Source organism: Convolutriloba macropyga, chromosome 14, assembly GCF_964194025.1.
Source record: "Convolutriloba macropyga chromosome 14, txConMacr16.3, whole genome shotgun sequence".
NCBI lineage: Eukaryota > Metazoa > Xenacoelomorpha > Acoela > Convolutidae > Convolutriloba > Convolutriloba macropyga.
In genome coordinates this window covers 5,445,896-5,465,434 of record NC_134481.1, presented here as the reverse complement: position 1 = coordinate 5,465,434, position 19,539 = coordinate 5,445,896, and the positions used below count along the sequence as shown (strand labels likewise).

The window sequence follows — 19,539 nt, the reverse complement described above, 5'->3', positions numbered from 1 at the left end:
GCAAAAACGAGTGACAAAATTTATGTTCATTTAATCAGTGTTGTTCGCCTAGATTTTTCAACGCGGAAAACATGCAGTGGCGCACAGTAAAAATATATGTCGAGTTGTTGTCACTCTTGTCCACGAGAGACCCAAAAAGTCTCATCCTCATCTCATAGACACAAAATGTACTATTTGTAACATATTGTACTGCATTTTGGTACTAAGTTCTGATCAATCTACCTGGTTTGTAACTTTCAACCTCGTTTCGGGGTAAAATGAAATAAATCATGTATTGTTCGTGGTTAAGGCATAGGGGGTTAAGATAGTAAAGTCCAAAAGCAAGATGCTAATGTTAATTATTGTACAACATGTGAATTATGCAGTTTTTCAACTAATTTAAATTCTAGGATCTTTTCCTTTCACGGACACCACTACCCCAGTGCTTTATCCTCTCCCCCCCCCCCTCGCGCGTAATAGAGCATGTGACATTATATAGTAAATCATTTGTAAAAATATGGTACGTACGCTTGGGAGCTGTAAATAAAACGCATCCACGACTAAGCTGGCGGGGGGGGGGGGGGGGGGTGGGTGGGGGTGGAAAACGGAAAGTGATACTAAGATTTACACAAATGTAGCACCGATTAAAGCTAGAATTTCAAGCTGAAATTGTCTTTCAAATATTTAGGTCTCTGAACACTGTTTTCTTTCATCCGTACTCGGTTTCATGTTAACAGCAACAGCACATTCTTTTACAAAATTGCTTCAGTTTTCCTTTGACCCTCTTGTTTGAGAACGTATACAGAATAGGGTCAATAAAGGCTATGAACACATACGGGAATCTAAGCTGGAGCGTAACCAGAACCGAATCTTTGAATGAAATTGACTGAAAAACCCCATCGTAAAGTTGCGGCAGTCCATAAATAGTAGAAATAATCGATATCGGCAACGCAATTGCCATAAAAATAATACCGACCAGAAAAAATGTTATCGTAACCCGTCGGTGTGATTTGAGTTGTTTCAAATTGTCGTTTTCTGTACCCGCGCCACTTTTTAACTCGTAAGAAATAGAATTTATTGAAATTATTGTATCGCTTGTGGATTTTTCACGCTGTGTTTGCTCAGGAATTGATTCAGATTCACTTGCAACTTTTTTCTGTGTGTTCGTTTCAGTGACGTCATCAACTTTTGTTTCTGATAATTGATCAAAATGAGGATTTGCTACCTGTTTCAGGCTGTTAAGACCAGCAATGACGCGAAAAAGAACAAAAAATTAGACGGATAACATGAAATAGATTAATAATTTTGAAAAGAAAATGTTAGTATCTAAAGTGTACCTCGTAAGGTCACTTGTAAGATCGTTGACCATTCAAAATTTTTTACATTTAGTAATTTCTACATTTTTTAAACTTTAGACATTTTTACATTTAGAAATTGGCATGTCAATTATCTTTCGGAAATTCTTTCCATCACTTCTGTCGACTACTTTTAACATATTTTTATCTCTATTTTGCTCTAGAAATTGCGTATCGGAAAAACAGTTTATCCCATTAATTCTACAAGTCACTAAAAAGCATTGAATTAACCAGCGCACTGGTTGCTTGAAACTCTCGGAAAAAAAGGAGAAGTATTGTTGATTCCAGCTTATATTTTACTCCCTGCTAATCTTTCTGCTAAGATATTGCATTCAGAACTGATTTTTTGCTCAATAGCAAACTAAAAACAGAGGAAAAATTTTCCGAAGCTCTATTTTCAAGCTTTTTTATTCAATTCGTAAAGTGCGTGAGCTAAATTCGTAACTATCACGGCTGCCCTATGAGACGCTTCGGCCATCAAGTGGTGTCTCACGAGGATCACGACGGTCTTTACCCAAAATTACTGACCAAAAACGAAAAATGAGTGATTGAAATTTTAATACGCTCAAGACCAACCAATTCTATGTTTAAATGTAGGTTATATGGAGCAAAAGTTATTTCAGGATTTTGATTTAAAAAAATAAGTTTAAGAAATTTTCCGTACAAGTGCAAAGACAGTTGCGCTTCTCGTGAGATTTTAACCCGGGCCTTTGTTACTGTGGATGGAAATTTTCACGCGAAGAGAAACAGTCCTGGCTCTTGATAAATTAGTGAAGAGTTAAATATTCAATGTTGTTTTTAACAGCAATTTCTGTTCGACAGTCAATCTCGTTAATTGATGCAATTTCTGTGCGACAGACCCCTCGTTAAATGGTGCGATTTCTGTGCGACAGACCCCCTCGTTAAATGACGCGATTTCTGTGCGACAGACCCCCCCCCCCCCCCCCCCCGTTAAATGATGCGATTTCTGTGCGACAGACCCCCACGTTAAATGATGCGATTTCTGTGCGACAGACCCCCACGTTAAATGATGCGATTTCTGTGCGACATACCCCCTCGTTAAATGATGCGATTTCTGTGCAACAGACCCCCTCATTTCTTACTACTTCTGAACTTCGTTGAATAATAATTTTGTCTGGCAAAACAGACAAAGCTGAACGTCCTAAGCGCCCTCAATATTTCGTCTAGACACATGAATGCATCCAGAAATCAGCACTGGCATTGTTGAGTTCTGCGTTATCTTCATGATCGAAACAGCTGAGGGGGAATTTAGTGCGGAAAGTAACGCAGACTGGTATGGAGATGTAATCGACAGAACATCAAGGACGGGCTTTTACATCATGCTCAAAGCACTTGACGCAGCACTTAGCTGTTGTGTCAAGAAACAGGCACCATTGCTCCACCTTCACTAGAATAAGACTACCAGGGCATCGTGGCAGCAGCTCAGGTGGCACTACGGCTGAGAGAACATCTAGAAGAATTTGGTTTTAATTAAATTACTCAATATCAATTCGAAAGGAAGCTGCTTTGGTGAGACAATTGTATCCTGCTTAGCCAAGACTCGGTCATGAAAAAAAGACGCAAACTCAGCAAGAAAAAGTTGAATTCAGTTGGAGCAATTAAAAAAAACTTTGCAAAATCTACCAATACTATGCTATCACTGACGAAAAGGCGCTGCCCTTGCCATTTTCTCAGTGATAGCATATCAATGCGAAGTCCTTGACGGTGGAATCCTTTAGATCAGTTTTAATATGAGCAGACGTGGGCGTTAGAAAAGGACCCTAAAACTAAACTCTTATATCGTTTAAAATATTTGTAAAGCCTTCCTAACCAAGATAGGGCTCTATAATGAATCTTCTAATCGTCAATAGATTTAATTCCGGGAATAGAATTACTTTTAAAATTTTCGAATGTGCAAATTTTTTATCAGTTTTTTGACCCCCATAAATTATAATGCTATGATTAGATGCCTATGTTGATTTTTCTTGTTGATATTGTGTATAAATACGGGCTTTATTTGAAACCTATTCTTCTTCTATTTTTTATTTAGTACAAAAACCCTTTGATCTTACCTGCCAAATTCCATAATCACACACACGCACAACTTCTTAACTTCGACTCCTCGCAGGTTGGTGTGAATGTACTCTGTGATAAAAAGCATTCCGGTATAAGGTACTGATTTGTGCTACACAATTAAAAAATTTCCGGTAAATGTTTTATAAATTGCTGGTAAAATCTTCGAGTGAAAATTCAAATTTCAAACCGCTAAAGTTAATAGCAAACCCCCAATTTTTTGTTGAGAACATGATTTTTTTGTGTTTTCACCTTTAGTCAAGCTGAAATCTTTCAACCTAAAGTCACCTGGTTTCTTTAGGCAAAAAATTTTTGAGCAGCCCAATTTATATGCCTGCGCGATAGAAGTATATACAAAAATCATTAATAATGAGTCTATTAAAACCATAAAGAGCTGAAGTGGGGGCCAAATAAAAGGAATGTATCTGATGATTTTGGAATTTGTGGGAAGCATTTCCGTATCTTCATCTAAACAATAATTGTCACGAATAATAGCTATAAGAAGGATAACAGTTCCGACAGCAAACAGAATTACGCATGTAGAAATCACAAAAACCGCTATTAATATAACGCTTATTTTGTTGAAGTATCTTCTGTATTTGACTGGTTTCAAAATGGCAAAATATCGGTTAATCGACATGAAGAAAATAATAAAAAGTGAATATAAAACCAAAACACAATCAATGTTTGTATAAAACAATCTTGCATAATTTTTGCAATTGTTTATTTTCTTCAACCTCATGAGAACTTCAGTAATTGCATAGGCGAAAGGAAACGTAAACATAAACAAACCGTATACAGCATCACCAATCAAGCCGATAATAATTAGGCGGTCCGAAGGTGATTTTCTGCTTTTCTTAAGAAATATTACGGCAATTAATAAATTGAGTAGGAGAACAGCAAGACCAACCAAAGCGAAAATAGACCCCATAGCCAAAGTAAGTTGCTTGGGAAACTTAAGGGTAGTGTCGAAATTGTTCATGTCATCCATTGAGGCCGGAGACTACAAACAAAATTATGACAATTACATAAACTGTTTTCTTCGAAAATTTCGACAAGGGATGATGGGAGAGGAACTATATGCTCAACTGGGCTTTTTGTTCAATCGTTTTTGACCGATTGATATTTTCATCGTACAGATTTGTGAGTGTTATCACTAGAAAGCTTTTTGAACTTACAATATCAAATTAAAATATTTTTTTTCAATTTCGAGAGTTTTTCACGAGAGTTTTGAAGGTTCAAAGTTTTGTCAAATTTATCGTAATTTTTGCTGAAGTATTGACTAATTTTGCTTAAAATAAGATTTTTGAAAGTCTTTTTCGTTTTAAGTTTAATGATTTAAATTTTAAGTTAAAAGTGTTTGAATTGTTTGAAACCACTTTTCCGGCTGAAATTCTGGCTAGATTTTTTTCTAAAATTAAGAAATGTTTTTTTTTTCCTTTCCTGAAAAATGGAAACACTTTAGACCAATTTGTCCGGTTTGACCCAGAATGCAAATTTAAATAAAAACTACTACTAAAACAATCTTAGTTTACTCAGTTAAGGACTCTTTTCAACTCCGGTTTCAAAAAAGTATTCTGAAATTAAAATATGGCGTCCTTTTGTTATTTTGAATCGTTATTCACAAAAATGCACAAAGTTTTTTCAATATTTTAATCTATTGTTTGGCAAAATAACGCGAAAAAATTATTTGGAACCATTATGTATTTTAAATCCGAGCAACAATAGGAAGGCCACTTTTCGACTCAACTTTGATTTTTGCGATGAAACAGAATTCGGATTGCTTTTTGGCTTCATTACTTGCATCCTATATGCAGGAAAGTTTGTTTTCATTAAAGGTTCAATTTTGGAGAGGTCTCATTAAAATTCAAAGAAGCCCAACGAAACATTGCGTTTTATGGTTTCTTTGGCTTCAAAAATACTTTTAGTAAATTTTAAAACTAACTCTTGATTTGTGCCAGAATCTGTTGTTCTTTTTGTAGTTTTATGACTGAAAATTTTAACTAAGAGGATTAGTTTGCCATCTATGAAGCTTTTAATTGAACTATCTAAGGCTTACAATTTATAACTAATGATTTTTTGTCACTATATCTCTGTAATTCTCCGAAATTCATCAATTATTTTTGACATATTTTTTGCCCAATTAAATGTTCCTCTATCAATTGTAACCATTATTCATTTTAATGATAGATCAGCGACTGCTAGAACAAATGGGGCGATTTCTGTTTATATATTTTTTTTATCTAATGTTTCATGTTATGTTAATTACTGTCCAGAATGATATCAAATGAAAACTCAATTACTAACTAACAGATTACAATTTTGAGCAAATGAGGGCAAAAAACTTTATTACCAATTTAACGAAAAAAAACTGGTTTTTCAGTCGCTAATAAATTTGCATAAATTGACCGTGAACTATTGCATTCTGCCCTTATTCGCTTTTATTTTGTATATTGTCTGATTTAGTCTCAAGAATGACAGGTCTAATTGGCCTCATAAGCAGTTGCATGTGAAACTATTTGTTTTTCTTGGTGAAATTTTAGGGTTGCTATGGCTCTCGGTTTTTCAGTCTCCGGTTTTACAGTCTTCAGTACAAAGTTGGGCGTAAAAATGATCGTGAAATTTTGAGTTTTGCCTGTATTCGTTTCTGTTTTGCATATTGTTGACTTAGTGTCACTGATGACAGGTACAATTGACCTACTAACCATTTATAATGAAACATATTTGTCTTTTAATTGCAAATTTGGTGTTATTGTTTTCAAAAATGCAAAAAATTGTTTTCAAAAATAACTGGTTTTTTTAGCTCTGTCACTAAATATCTGAGTTCTTATTTCATATACTTATTAAATTGTAGCGTAGTCTAAGCAGAGCAAGATTTTAGTCATCAACGTTGCTTTCCTTTTTTCAATTAGTTGTATCGATTTGATACTACAGATTTTCATAAACTTTTTGTGCATTATTGTACATTTCTTCCGTTTTGATGTTCTTCTTTGCTGTCTTGTCCAACTATAATATTAATGAACAATCTTTGATGACATGTTACATATCAAATTAATGGCGTTGAAAGAAGGCGCAGTTTTTTATTATTTTTTCAGCCTATAGGGTATGATTTCAAAGGCTTAGACACATTTCTATCGAACAATTTATTAGACTTTTCTATTATTTCTGTATTTGTTCTTTTGTAGTGATATTTTGGATAATGACAGGTCCATTAGTTTTCTTTGGAGATATAAATGAAGCCATTTAACGATATCAGTTAACAGCTTATAGTTTCCATGACATTGACACTAATTGTTTTCGAAACGTTTAAGAGTATTCCTTAAATTTGCCTTTTAGTTTTTGTCTATTCTTAATTATTCTAAATAAGAACAAGTCACATATCTTTTCTGTGCAACGCACTCAACTTTGACTTTGTTTTATTTCTTTTTGAAAAAAAATACATAGAGTTTAAGTTTTGGTCGTAGACAAAAGCTTGTTTGTTTTTATTTGATTTTGTCTGTACGATGTTAGTGTTGATAATTGTAGTAACCGTCGATTTTGCAACGAGGAGTTTTTATTATGAGTTTTTATGATTTCAGAGTGATATTTGTCAATGAATTAACCAAATATTATCTAACAAAAAATGATTTTTAAAAAGATCTTTTATCACTTTCTTATATGGGAGACAGCTCCGTCAAAAATAAGTTTGGGAGGAGTTCGAACAGTATATGCAAACGCACATTACCGAGCCTCCTCGTTGGAGTTGTACTTTTAATTTTGGCATGCCTAAAATCAGCCCCGCCAGAGATTCATGCGGTCCACAATATCAGAAAGAAAAGTCCTTGATCTAACGCAAAGTAATAAGTTCAAAGTTGAAATCTTGCAGTTAAATAGATTATCGAAGCACCCTCTGGTCATAGCCAGCTAATTTAGACAAGCTCTGTTCAGTTGTCATTGTTATGCAATTTTTGTACAACGATTATCGATACATTTCAACGCAACTAGAGCTTACTGATTTCGATCAATTTAATTATAAGGCTCAGTTCTAAGAATGTACTAATAAAAACAAGCCAACTTGTTAAAAGGTAGCTCAACAAAATTTACTTAATAAAAATTAAAAAAATGTGAAATTTATTGTGTGGCCAAACTGCATTCGCAATTGCGTCCTTCTAGTTTTGAGAGATACTAACTTCCGGTAAATGTCCAGGTTTTGCATATTAAAGAACTAACAGGAAAAAGACTTTGAGACTCTTTGCTAGAAAATCAGTTATTAAAATGGTGGACAAAACGCTACCCATGCCGAACTCCAAATCTATATCAGTACTAGACAAGGCTGAAAGCAAGTCGTATTTCGTTTTGTGGTACCGGGCAAGTCTAATTACAAATCTTACCAGTCCTGGCCAAGACTTGGGAAACACTTGCAAGTTGAGAGCCCAAGTGAAAACCAATTTTTTCATGGTTTCCAGACCAATTTCCGTCGTATTCCCGGGTATTTTAGCGCTTTCCGGACCTATTTTGGGCGAATTGTTGGCAATTTTCGGCGTTTTCTTGAACTATTCTGGCAGTTTCTTGAGTTTGCCAAGTCTTGGATTAAAACGTTCCATTTTGGAACTGAGATTTTACGTTTTGGCTAAAGACGCTCCGAAAACTGACAGGTGAAAAAAATGAGATAATCATAGCTGTGAATTAGCACTGAAATTGTAGTTGGAATTATATTTGCTCAATACTAAAAATCCCTGGACATTAGGCCAGGAAGGGCAGAAAGTTTTTATAAAACTCAACAATGACAGATAACAAAAAGTAAAGCACATTACAAACAGAAGGAAATTATAAATTTTCTAAAAATTACTACAAAAAATTCAATAAAAGTCGGCGTAAATTTTTCAGCAAAAGCTCTGAAACAAACATAATGTATTACCTGTATGTACTGGATAAATAGTGATATTCAGTCGTCACCTTTTAAAACTAAAGATGGCGCCCTACTAGCACTATTTATCCATTACTCTTTTATAATCATGCAAAAGATTACACTTGTTCAACAATTCAAAAAAAACTCCATACCGGATGTTTTACAAACTAACATTTAAACTAACGGGAGGAAGCTCCGTAATATGCGCTCGCACATTAAGTTTTTCCCACCCCGCTCATCCACATTGTAGACTTAATTGGCTACCAAATGAGCAAGAGAAAGAAAACGTTCAAAAACATACATATCAATGAACAAACCATTATTGGAAAAATAATTCCACGTTAGAGAGCCGATGAAAATTGTTGTTAATATGGCTACTATAAAAGAGAATCAGAAAATGCAAATAACAAAGGTTAATGACGACTAATTTTGCTTAATATGAGATTTTTGATGTTCTTTATCGTTATAATTTTAAAGATTTAATTTTTACGTTTTGAGTCTTTGAATTGTTTGAAACTCCTTTTTTGGCTGATAATCTGGCTAAATTTTTGAAAATTTTAAAAAAATTCTGTTATTTCCCTGACAAATGGAAACACTTTAGACCACTCTGTCAGGTTTGACGGTGAATGCAAAATAAAAAAACTACTGAAACAACCTTAGTTTACTCAGTTGAAGGCTCTTTTCAACTCCGGTTTAAAAAAAAGTATTTTTCCGCTTTTCCTTAATTTTAATAGTTATTCTACAAAAATGCACCAATTCTTTTCGGTATCTTAATATATTGTTTGCCAAAATAACGATTAAAATTTGTATGGAACAGTTATGTATTTTAATTTCGAGCAATAATGAGAAGGCAAGTTTTCGTCTCAATGTCAATTTTTGCAAGGAAAAAGGTTTCGGATTGCTTTTTGGCTGCCTTCTTTTCATCCCAAATACAGACCAGTTTATTTTCATTAAGACTCAATTTTGGAAAGGTACCATTAAAATTCAAATGACACCCAATGATTAAATATTGTTTTTTATGAGGAAAGCTCTTGATTTTTTTTGGCTCCAAAAAAGTGTTTTCGTAAATTTTTAACTTGAATGTTGCCTGCTTCTGTTGTTCATTTCATAGTCTTATGACTGACAATTATTATTAAAAGGATTGTTTTGCCATCTATGGAGCTTTTAATTGAACTATCTAAGGGTTACAATTGATAACAAAGGGTTTTTTGTCAATATAACTCTGTAATTCTCTGAAATTTATCAGTTGTTTTTGAGATATTTTTTGCAGAACTAGATATTCCCTATCAGTTGTATCCATAAATCATTTTAGTGGTATATTAGCAACTGCAAGAACAGTTTGGGTGTATTCGAGAAAATTTACAATTGTAATCCACAATTTTAATGGGGCGATTGGTTTAAATAGTTTTTTTTTATTTGTTGTGTCAATTAAGTTAATTACAGTCCTGAGCGATAACAAATAGAAAATCAGTTACTTAAAGATTAGATATCTTTGCAAATGAAGGCAAAAAACTTTATTACCAATTTAGCGAAAAAAAATCGGTTTTGCAGACTCCAACAAGAAAATTGGGTTAATTGACACTGAAATATTGCGTTCTGCCTCCAATTGGTTTTTGACTTGTATACTTCTGACTTAGTCTCAAGAACGACAGGCATAATTGTCCTCCTAAGAATTTGCATGTGAAGCTATTTTTTGTTTTGGCTGAAAAAATTTTGTCGTTAAGGCTTTCGATTTTTCAGTCTCCGGTTTTACAGTGTTCAACAATAAGTTGGGCGTTAAACTGATCGTGAAATTTTGAGTTTTGCCAGTATTTGTTTCTGTTTTGTATATGTTTGACTTAGTATTTATGATGACAGGATCAATCGACCTCCAAAGCAAAAAGCAATTATAATGAAAGCAATTTGTGTTTCAATTGAAAATTTGTGGTTGTTATGAATTTTTTTACCAAATTCGTTTTCAAAAAAACAAATGGCTCTTTGAGCTCTGTCACTATACATCTGATTGCTCTCTTTTTATACCTACCAAATTGTAGCGTAATTTAAGCAGAGCAAGACAGCAGTCTTCAAGGTTTTTTTTTGAATTAGTTGTTTCGATTTGATACTACAGGTTTTCATAAAATGTTTGTGCATTATTGTAAATTCCATCATTTTGATGTTCTTCTTTACTGTCTGGTCCTACTATAAAAAATGAACAATCTTTGATGGCAAACTACATATCAAATTAATGGCATCGACTGAAGACGCAGTTATTCTATTACTTTTCGGCGCATAGGGTGTGATTTCAAAGGCTTAGACAAATTTTTCTCGAAAAACTAATTGACCTCCAATTATTTCTGTATTAGTTCTTTTTGTTGAGACATTTTCGATAATGAAAGGTCCATTAGTTTCATTTGAAGATATAAATGAAGCCATTTAACGATTGCAGTTATCTGATGGTTTTCATGACATTGAAACTAAATGTTTTCAAATTGTATAAAAGTATTCCTTAACTTTGCCCTTTAGTTTTTTTCTACTTCTAAATTATTCTCAATAAGAACAGGCCCATTATGTATTCTGTGGAAACAAAGTAAATTTGTCCAGTTTAAGTTTTATTTGACGCAACTTTGACCTTGTTTTTAATACAGAATACAGAGGTTAAGTTTTGGTCGTAGATAAAACTTGTTGTTGTTTATCTAATTTTGCTGTTTGTCTTTACTCTGTTAGTCTTGTTAATGCCAGTTACCGTCGATTTTACAATGCGAAATCTTTTATTAGAAGTTGTTACGAATTCAGAGTTATTTTTTAAAATAGAGTTAAAAACTATTATCTAACAATATATGATTTTTAAACGATTTCTACCTCTTTCTTACATGGGAGACAATTCACTCAAAAATAAGTTTGAGAGGGGTCGGGACATTATGTGCAAACGCTTATTACGGAGCCTCCTCCTTATATATAGAGTTGAACTTTTAGTTTTCGCATTCCTGAAATCAACCCTTCCAGAGATTCCTTGGGGGGGGGGCACAATCTCAGAATGAAAAGTCCCTGATCTAATAAAAACAAACCAACTTGTTAAAAGGTAGCTCAGCAAAATTTACATTCAAAAGATAAAAAATTGTGACAAATTTTTTGTGGCCAAACTGCATTAACCCTTTCTTGAAAATTTCATAACTCTCTTCCACGTTTTCTCGAAGACTTGTTTGACACTTGCAAGTTGAGAACCCACGCCAAAACCAATCTTTTCATGATTTCCAGACCAATTTCTGTCGTATTCCCGGGTTTTTTTTGGCGTTTTCCGGACCTATGTTGGGCTAATTTTTGGCAATTTCGGCGTTCTCTTGAACTATTCTGGCAGTTTCTTGAGTTTGCCAAGTCTTGGATTTAAACGTTCCATTTTGGATCTGAGATTTTACGTTTTGGCTAAAGACGCTCCGAAAACTGACAGGTGAAAAAAATGACATAATCATAGCTGTGAATTAGCACTGAAATTGTAGTTGGAATTATATTTGCTCAGTACTAAAAATCACCGGACATTAGGCCAGGAAGGGCAGAAAGTTTTTATAAAACTCAACAATGACAGATTACAAAAAGTAAAGCACATTACAAATAGAAAGAAATTATTATTTTTCTAAAAATTGCTTTAAAAAATTCAATAAAAGTTGGCGTAAATTGTTCAGCAAAAGTTCTGAAACAAACATAATGTATTACCTGTAAGTACTGGATAAATAGTGATATTCAGTCGTCCCCTTTTAAAACTAAAGATGGCGCCCGACTAGCACTTTTTATCCATTACTCGTTCATAATCATGCAAAAGATTATGCTTATCCAACAAATCAACAAAAACCTTCATTACCAGATGTTTTACCTGCTAATATTTAAACTAACGGGAGGAGCTAATATTTAAACTAACGGGAGGAGCTAATATTTAAACAAATATTTAATTAAAGTTCCAACCCCGCTCATTCACATTTTAGACCTAACTGGCTACCAAAAATCAGAAAACGTTCAAAAACATACATATCAATGACCACACCATTAATGGAAAAAATAATTCCACGTTAGAGCGCCGATGAAAATTGTTGTTAATATGGCTACTAAAAAAACAATAATAAAAATCAAATAACAAAGGTTAATTACGGCAAAAATTCAAGGTCTTTATTGAAAAACCAGAAATTCAAACTCTCATCAGGTAAAACCTAAACAAATTAAACTACTTAAACTTCCCTAGAAAAGCATCGGACCTAACTTCAATGCTACTGAGTAACCGGTCGACAAAAAAGCAAAAATTGAAAACGGAAAATCTGTTTTTGAAAACAATTGTTTTCAAAGTAACTAAAATCATTAATTATTAAATGAAATCACTAAAAATGTTCATTTATGTCTTCTTGGGAAGCAATTCAGACCTGTCATTAACCAGTGATCATCATATCACTACAAAAAGGAAAACAAATAGCTGATAAATTAAAAAGTTCGATTATACTTTGAGCGAAAATGCGGTGAAGCAGTTAAAACCTTAAATTTGTCACCAAGAAAATTAAAAATATGCAACTGCGCAAATTTGGAAAGGCAATGGGACCTACCAATTTCGTTAGAAGTTATAAAGAAAACAAAAATCTTTGTTTACAAATATATAAAACAAAGTGTACAAATATATAAATATCACAAACATTCCATAAAATCTCTTTGTAACAAATCCTAGAAACAAATGGTTGACACTAAAACCGTTATAAAGATTAAATTTTTACTCAAAAGAAACTGTTTGGGACTTTTCTTTTGCTATGCTACTAATTGACCAAAAATGATTTTAAAAATGGCGAAGTTCGATTTTCTAAATGTTTCTGAAAACAATTTTTCCTTATACAACGACTACCTAGAAATGTCAACAAAAAAGAAGCCCAAAAAATAAACAGCACCAAAAGTTCGAAAATTTCTTATGAAAATAAATGGTCGAAGCCATCAGTCAAAAACCATGTGACCAACATAGATATTAACGTTTGAATCAACAACAGTAATTGAGACTTCTAAGTAATGAGATTGAGTTACATGATGACAAAAACAAGGGCAAAACTAAAACAGTTGCAAAAGTTTTTTTTTCAAAAAATTTTATTTCAAAGTCATAAAAAACCCTTAGCTATAAATTGAAGTCCTTATTAAGAAGTCTTTATTGAAGTCTTCAGTTATGCGACTTGGGAAAGCAGTTTAGACCTATTTTTATTAGGTATCTGTGGTACAACAATACCGGCAGAAATAATAAAAAAAATTTTAACAAGTTTAGTGAAAGAACTGGGTCTCCGCCCATAAAATACCCGTTGCGCTTTTTTCAATCCATTGCAAATTTTCAACTATGCATTCCTTCAATTGGACCTGTCGGTGGTTTGATCGTTTGACAAGGAAACAGAATGAACCCAAAAATGTGCAATTAGGCTCAAAAATCAATTTTTCTCACAACTCGTAGTTTCAAACAACAGAAAACAAAAGTTGAAAAAAAACACGATACATATTTTAATTTATAGCTCTCAGGAAATGAGGTTTTGTCCGTATTTCTAGAGACTACACCCGAAATTGAGAATAAGAAGATAAATTAGCGGCAAAGTTCAAAATCTAATCGACATTTTCTTAAAATAATTTAGGTGTAAAGTCTTAAGAGAATCAGACGACAACATGAAGCATTTTTTTGAATCACAAAAACCTCCTAAGGAAGCCAATTGGATCTTTGAGAGTCTGCGTCATTGGACTACAAAAACTATACCAAACGAAAGCAAAACATATGTAGTCCAAAAAATTTTACAAAAAAATTGGTCAAAACCATAATAAGTATGAGCTTATTTCTGAATATTAAATGTTAGTTGTCTATTATGATCTGTTATTTGTTATCTGAATATTATATCTGAATATTATCTGAATATTATATGTTATCTGAATATTATATGTGTATTATATGTTAGAATATTGCATGTTGGAGCCATGTTGTATGTTAGTTGGGCCTAGGTTCCTTGCAAACAATATTTGTCTATAATTGAGACCTGAGTTAATTTTGGTCAGTAATTAACATAAAAACTATAAAAGCGGAAACATTTTGAAAAAAAAAGGCGGCGCCGCAAAAAATTTTCTAAAAATTCCAAAAAATGTTCTATTTTAAGGATGCATGATGAGATCAAGATCAACCCTGACCTTGCTGTACATCTAAGAAAGCTATTGATTCTTCGAATAGTTAAGAAATTGATCAATTTTTGAACGTTTATCAATTTTTCAATTAATCAAAATTAACTAAAGCATTTTGTATAATTATCGAGTTGAAATTTGCCAAAAACTGCAAAATTTCAATTCGAGAAGACTCCTTAAGCCCATGGGATTAAAATTAGCCGTTTTTTGGGCTTACTAAGATCAGGTTTGCAAGTTTTAGGTTTCTAATTCCAGCAAAGTTAAAGAAAGTGTGCTGAAAATCATATTTGGTCGCATTATAGACGAATGTCTCAAATTTAAAAAGTTTAGCATAAATTCTTGCCAACAAACTCGGTTTGAACAACTCAGCAAACCACCTCTATCTTTAAGGATAAAACGAGCAACACTATCGTGAACAATTTTTTTCATATATTTTAGCAAAATTAACAAAAATGGGACAAATATAATGGAAAATTTGAACGAAAGCAGCGTAATTCGGCCGAGTGTTCACAAAGGTTAAAATCTCGATAACTTCTTGTGAAAAACCAAACTTCAAAAAAACGCTTTAATTCAGTATTCTGCGCTGGACGAGCTGAGCTTTCTAATGATACCACTCAAAACTCTCTACAATGATTTTATCGATCGGCCAAAATTGACTGAACAAAAATCCCATTTGGGTATATAATTCCTCCCCTACAAAAAGTGGGTCGGAACAAAAAGTGTCAGTTTGGACTTTTTTGTGATCACTCATAGGATGACACTTTTTCTAAAACAAAAAATAAAATTGAAAGCCAGGTACAATTTATTTGCTGCAACTTTGTTGATCAGTGGAACTGCTACGTGGGTGGGCGAAGCCGTTACTAACTCAGATAAGTGAAACTTTTGCACACATTTATTCTATTTGTTTTGTGTTTTAATTAACAAATCATTATCGCGTGGTATGCAACTGAAAGTGTATATAAGAGTGGAAAATTCTTTTTATTGCTGCAACTCTTTCAGAGGACTTCACTTTTTCGCAAAGCTATGATGGTGTTTACAAGCCAGAAAACAATCTCTTCTTTTTTTAAAAAAAAGACACTGGAATTAGTGGAAAATCTGAATTGAAAACTCCCGTTGCAACAACATGACGAGAAAACAAATTGCAAAAGTACCACAAAAAATTGACTGTAAGGATAATCTAAATCACGAGGTAACAAAAAAAGAATAAACAAGAAAGACAAATAGAATTAAACAAACTAGAAACAGAGAATAGAAAAAAAAGAATAAATATATATTCAGACAGAAAATTATGGTAACCTAGAAGAACTAATTGTTCCTTTAACTAAAAACTTTAATTTTACAAAACCAGTACCTGGATGAACAAAATGAATATACAGTTTATTTGCTGCAACATTGTTGATAAGCCCTCGGGTATTAGTATTGAGGACAACAAAATATCAACCATCTTACTACCATTACTTCTAACACTGAAATTCTCTCCAGTTAGATCAAATTAAAACAAACAACTACAAAAATTGTCAACTTATTTTAAAGGTTAAAGAAATGGGTACCATAGAAGAACTAATTGCTCCTTTAACTAAAAATTTAAATTTACAAAAAGCAGTACCTGGATGAACAAATCAAAATACCGTTCATTTGCTGCAACATTGTTGATAAAACCTCATCTATTAGTTTTTAGGACACAATATCAACCACCTTACTACCATTACTTCTAACACTGAAATTCTCTCCACTTAAAACAAATTAAAGGAACGATCGACAAATAATTTAGTTTACAACTAAAATCATTTTAAAGGTTGTAGATCAATATGATAACTCTGATATGTAGCAGCGAAGATATATATTCTGTACCTAATTTTAAAAGCTCTACAATTTATATTGTTTCATGTTATGCAGCAACACATTATAATCTTTACTGAAATGTATAATCTTTTTGAAAACATCTTTACAATTTTTGTTCTATGATTCTCATTCATGCTATGTTCGGAAACAAAACAATTTCCACATTTTACAAAAAGATTCATGCACATTCATTTCTATATTAACATCATTTACAAAAAACAATCTTTGAAAATCACTAATGAAACCAAATAAGTCACTCATCTCAATCATCAAATTCATAAGACCAAGTGTTGCATCAGCACAATCACCTTTAAATTGATTATTTCTTTTACGTTTGTCTCTGACAAAATCAGACTCATATTCATCCTCTGCACATGTAAGTAATTTGCACATTAAGAGATTGGAATGAGAGTGATTAAAAAAATCTGTTGTCCTTCCACCACTCGTGTAAGTTTAACCTAACTGAAAAATGCAAGTTAACCATATTTTAAACTTCGAACGTTTCCATCATTTGCGTAAATACCATCAGCAGCGTCTGAGACAACGATTTCTTTTTCAAGATATGAATCATATATATTCAGATGGTTTTCGTCTCAATTGAGAATAACATTAAAAGAGGTATTGATAAGATTAATCGTTGTCGGATTTTGATTTATGTTTTAGAGTCTTTGTTTTGTGTTTATCATTATTATAATCGTTACAAAAGTTGTACTTGGCACAAATTCCATTTTGAAAGGTATAAAACTTTTAATGGTAAAAATTGACCAAAAAGATAGTTTCATGGGAACTACAAAATATAAGAGAAAATTTATCTCAAATAAAAGAAGAACATACTGTAAATTATAGAATGATAAGACCAAAAGAAAAATTTAATTTCAATGAACCTATATCAAACTCTTTTAAGTTAAGTTTAAATAGATTATCGGCTTATATTTCTGATTTTAATGTAACTGAAAGGAATTATAAGTTTTGATATGCATTAGAAGAAGATCAGGCTGAAACCAATGTAGATGATATCATTATGAAAGCAAATGATGATAATGAAACTTTTAATGATGGTTTTGGTAATAGACTTGATAATATACTACTTGCAATGATTGATAAAATAACACCAAGAGATTATGAACTATCTGAAATAGCTCATAAGGTAAACTAAAATGTTATAAAAAAGCCACTAAAATGTCATAACTAAAAATTTTCTTTAATCAACGGCAAATCAATCAGGACACAATTTTCCTTTACCTTGATAGTGTTTTAAGGGAACAATTCAATGTTCATTTCAGTTATTCAACAATCTTTATGTTCTTTTGTAGAAAGAGCCATTTCAAAGAGCCATGCTGAAAAATCTTAATTTTAAATTCATATTAAATTATGTTCTTACTTTCCAACAACAATGGCTCCATCAATTTTGTGCTGAAATCAACCAACAAAACCTTGTTTCCCAATTGAAAACTTTTAAGGCCTTTTTTACTTGTCTGATTTTAAATTCAAACTAATAATTGCAAAAATTAAAATTAGATTTTGTAATATTGAACTTATTTGTAACATACGTAAAGAAGTAACAGGTGGACCTCCATAGTGCTGGGATATAGTCCTGCCAAGTTTAAATTAAAGATGTCAAGAGTCAGAAAACTAATTTGAGAAACCGTTATACTTCTGAAAATCTCAAAACTTATCAATTTAATTGCCAAATTAGTTTTTACAGAAATCATTAAATGACCCGGATAGCGGTTGAGTTTTGCTAAATAAGTGAAACAAATGACTTTATGCACAAGCAATTGGCGCGGTCATTTCGGTCTGCACATATCGAATTTCGGTCTGGCGCCTCAACCTGGGCACAAAAGCATGAAAAAGAAAAGATCTGTTATCACGCGGTTTATTTACGTGGAAAATTGAAACAAAAAAATCAGCTTTAGACGAAGAAACAAAAACCGACAATCGCATCAACTTAGTAACTCTCGATTCAAAGCTTAACTATTGGTTCTCTGCGTTTTCTCGAAAACCAACGGTTTTAGTCAGACTTTAATTTCAAGAAAAAAAATCTTTTTCAAAATTCACTTGAATTTGAAGAGCCGTTCGAAGAGCTGTCTGTAAAAAATTTTCAAATAATTCTGACTGATTCCCTAATTTCGCGATCACAATTACACATTAAATGTATTTTATGTTTTTCATAAACTCGTTTAGAAATGAGTATTTCAATTTAAAAAATGTATAAATATAAATTATATCTATATTTACAATAAATTATATATATGTTAATTATATTTAACATAAACAAAAATTATATAAATAGAATTAGCAGGTCAAAAAATGTTTTTGACCGATCTTTTTTTGTTTCAGGCTAAAATTGATCAGCTGCCCAATCTGTTTTATACAGCTGCTGAATCTGCTTTATCTTGGAAATTATTTTGGGGCAATCTTATGACATCAATTTTGTAATATTTCAGTTGATTAACTAAGCTTAGATACATAGAAGCCAACAAGAATTTGAGCTGTTAAAAAGTCGATTTTAGTGTTAAAACGATGTCAGAGTTAGGGGGTAAAAGATCAAATAACCACTATGCTTACATCTATTCGGTCTGTCAAAGGGGGCTAAAATGATCAAGGACTTTGAGGGTAATGGAGAAATTAACCCCTGACTCTTACATCATTTTACCCACATTGGCAGCCCAAAAAAATGTACGAGTTTTGAGCTGCTTTTTCCTTAAAAATCCTCCCCTGGCAGCACCAGTCTTATATTTTTATGGGCGGAAAAAATTGACCCGGGCCACGAATCGGTGTTGTCTATTATTTACTGAAGTTTAAGGGTTAAAACGTATTAAATCTTAGATATTATTATAGCAATAATACTTCTATAAGTAGATCATAAGCCTATAACTAAATAGTCCAACGCTAGATCTCACACGGCAAATAATCAGTTTTAAAACTATCGATTCTTTTCTAAACATAGCTGTAGGAGCTCTGTCGTGAAGAAAGACAAACTATGGAAACTTAATAAAAAGAACGGGAATTTTCTTAATTTGAAAGACTGAATGCGAACATACCTTGACTTGAAATAATTGGCGCGCTTTCAAACTAAAACTTCCTTCCTAGAAATCCGGTTTTTAAAGAGTAAAATAGTTTCCTGTTGAGTGATATATACTATAAAATTATAGGCAATCAGCTGAAACAAAATACCTTCAAAGAACCAAACTAAATTTTTGAGATTAAATGTTTTGTTGCATTAATCGGTATATCCGTTTATACAGCTTGTTTATAAAA

General features: G+C 32.5%; 1 long non-coding RNA gene across 1 annotated transcript; it reads right to left on the bottom strand.

Annotated features, from left to right (window-relative positions):
* Positions 1–584: 584 nt before the first annotated feature.
* On the bottom strand, positions 585–19,539 carry LOC142352832 (uncharacterized). The gene is made up of 3 exons (XR_012761011.1): positions 19,323–19,539; positions 3,618–4,410; positions 585–1,173 (listed from the first exon to the last, which is right to left on the bottom strand). It is a non-coding gene; the product is annotated as an uncharacterized LOC142352832 (long non-coding RNA).